General features: G+C 46.5%; 1 long non-coding RNA gene across 1 annotated transcript; it reads left to right on the forward strand.

Moving 5' to 3' along the window:
- Positions 1–1,863: 1,863 nt before the first annotated feature.
- LOC121783930 lies at positions 1,864–2,423 on the forward strand. The gene is made up of 2 exons (XR_006046671.1): positions 1,864–2,030; positions 2,147–2,423. It is a non-coding gene; the product is annotated as an uncharacterized LOC121783930 (long non-coding RNA).
- Positions 2,424–3,135: the final 712 nt, after the last annotated feature.

Raw genomic sequence — 3,135 nt, forward strand, 5'->3', positions numbered from 1 at the left:
TTAAGTATTTAAGAAATACTTTCTGTGACTATTATAGTCCGCCTTAATTATTCACTGGCCTTTATTTCACTCACGGCTTATAAGTTCTTTTCTTCCGTGGCTTAGGAAATAATTTCCATTATACTTGAAAAGAGGCTCTTCACTAAAAGTATTAAACCGAGAACTAATTTCTTAAGTCCAGCAAGGAGTTTACTTAATCTGGGCCAAGGTATTATTTCATTAAGCATTTTCGGTCCAGCTTAACTAATTGGCCCAATTCTTTTCTTCTTCTCATTTAATCTGGCCCAGCTTAATTAATTCCAGGCCCAAGTGATGAATAGTGGAAAAGGCCCAAATACCCCCTTCACCAACCATCGTCACTATCTCTCTCTCATTTCTCAAAAATCCCCAAATTGAAAATGAGGAACCCTAGCCCCCTTTCTCTCCTTCCTCTCGGCGATTTCGCACCCCGCCACCTTCAGCGCTCCTCGCCGGCGTGTGAGGAACCGGAGTCAGCCCATTTCTATTCCTTTCCTCTCCGCATCGCACGACCGCTCCCACCCTCTGTCTCCTACTCGGCAAGAAGGGGTCTAAAATTCGGAAACCTGGGGAGGTGGAGGACTCGTCGCTGTCTAACCGGCGACCCACTACCCACCATCTCTTCCCCCTTTGAGGCATAACCTTGTACGGGCAATCTTGACGACGTTTTGTTCGCGGAGGGGTCACCCGTGGAGGGAAGACGTCGTATTCTCCGTCCTTCAGCGGCATCCCTCGGTCCACGCTGCCGTCGCCTCCATCTTCCTCCCTTCGGCGACGCTGGACCCCTCGGCTTAGGGGTGACACGCAGACGGCGGTTCTGCCGCTGCGGAGACCCTCGTAGCAGTGCGCCGTTTAATCAGGCAGTCGCCTCGCCGAAGCTAAGTTCCTACTAGTTATCTTCTTTCTCTTGTCATAGTCTAGTCCTAGTTCGCGTTTGAAAAGCAATGTGGTTGTGCTTCTATGTGACTGATTCTGTGTGGAAGACACCATTCCATGGTTCCTTTCCTCCAGTCTCAAAAGTGCTACACTACCCTAGACATGCATCCTAATGAGGCTGGGGTATGTGCAAGGGAGGTTTACTGATTTCTCAGATTCTCATGTTATCATAAATCGTTTCCATGTTTTGTTTCTATCATGCTCGAATGATGCCATTAAACTTGAGATTTAAGCTGATGGGTGTTACCTTTCCCTTGTAACTCCGCTGAACTTGCTAAGCTACTCCCTTCCTTGGTCTTGACCTCTCTTGCTCCTCCGCTTGCTGCTCCGTTTAGTAACTAGTTTGTTGTGTGGTGGGGGATGGAACTGAGGAGGAGATTGGCATATTTATGCACAGCTTGTAACTGAAAGCTGCACAATGACTGAGGTACTTGGCTGACCTTGCAGCATTCTTTAACTGATTTTGGTGTTTTGTGCTGCCTTGTACTCTGATTCATTCATGAATTTTGTCTTCTTTTGCAGGTGCACACTAGAGGTGGCACTGTGGGGGCTGATTTCCGGACTATAACCGGTTTGGGTAGGGAAAAGCAAGGGCTGTTATCTGCAGCTTTGCAGAGTATTAGCTGGAGGGGAGCCTGCTGGCTGGAGTTTGCTTCTTTCGGTCCAACACTCACTCACATTTCTGCAAGGTATTGTTTCCCCTTCCCTTTCTTAATACACTTCTCTTGTTGTCTCTGTAAACGATTGAGGAGATCTAACGGCTGTTGAAACGAGTTGTCATAACAGCCGAGCTCTTCTTCATGTTTTGATCTTTCTCTCCAGATCACGGAGTTGCCGAGCTTGGTGCCGAACTGCCGAGCTCGGTGCCGAACTGCCGTGCTTGGTGGCGAACTGCCGAACTCGGTGCCGAACTGCCGTGCTTGGTGGCGAACTGCCGAGCTCGGTGCCGAACTGCCGTGCTTGGTGGCGAACTGCCGAACTCGGTGCCGAACTGCCGTGCTTGGTGGCTGCTCGTTTGGCTGGTGTGAGCCGTGGAGTGCAGGGATAAAGCAACCTCTTACCTTTCTTTTTTTTCGGTAAGTTTTGGTCTTCAAAGCTCAAAGTAGGTTTGTTCCTTATCCTTGCTTACTTTGCCAACTAAAAGCTTTAGTGTCTTATGTAACCTCTTGTTTATCTTGTTGTTTTCTGGCAGGGACAAGAGGCTGACTCTTCTCGGTTGCTGTCTCGTCTGTTCAGCCCAACGGGCCATCGGAAACTGGGCCGAAACCATGCTAGAAGAAGGGCCCGAAGCTAGTAGTTTCATTTGTAAAGAGATAGGGTTTCTATTTGAAATTCTCTCTTTTTCTTAACATGTAAAAGTTTATTGGTGTGTATTTAATTCCAAACACTTGAAATTTGGTGGCTTTGAAATTTCTGAAGTTGTACTTGTACCCTTATTCAAGAAATAAAAATACTCTTTCATTCGTCAATAAAAGTTCTAGTATTTTATTTCATAATTCCCGAGAAATCTAAGTCTCGGCTATTACATTCTACCCCCCTTAACAAAAATTTCGTCCCGAAATTTTGTCTCAGTTAGGTAAAAAGCAGTGGGTACTTCTCTTTCATCTGGTCCTCGAGCTCCCACGTCGCCTCCTCGCGGCCGTGATGCTTCCATAGGACTTTCACTGTTACAATATTCTTATTTCTCAACTCTTTAACTTTTCTGTCCAGAATTGCTTCTGGCTTTTCTTCATAGCTCAAATCTGGTTCTAACACCATTTCTTCTTGGTGCACTATGTGTTTGGGGTCAAACACGTACTTTCTCAACTGTGATACATGAAACACATTGTGAACATTCCCGAAACTTGGCGGGAGCGCTAATCTGTACGCCACAGGGCCGACTGTTTCTAGGATCTCATAAGGTCCGATAAAACGCGGTTTCAGCTTGCCCTTGACGCCAAATCTGGTTATCCCTTTCGATGGGGATATTTTCAGAAAGACCTTGTCTCCTGTCTTGAACTGTAAATCCGTTCTGCGAGCATCTGCATAGGATTTCTGTCTATCTTGAGCTTCCTTGATTTTCCCTCGGATTTGTCGGACAATTTCTATCATTTCCTCTACCGAGTCCGGTCCGAGAATCCTTCTCTCACCAACTTCATCCCAGTAAAGTGGTGATCTGCACTTTTTCCCATATAATGCCTC

Source organism: Salvia splendens, chromosome 21, assembly GCF_004379255.2.
Source record: "Salvia splendens isolate huo1 chromosome 21, SspV2, whole genome shotgun sequence".
In the NCBI taxonomy this organism is placed as follows: Eukaryota; Viridiplantae; Streptophyta; class Magnoliopsida; order Lamiales; family Lamiaceae; genus Salvia; species Salvia splendens.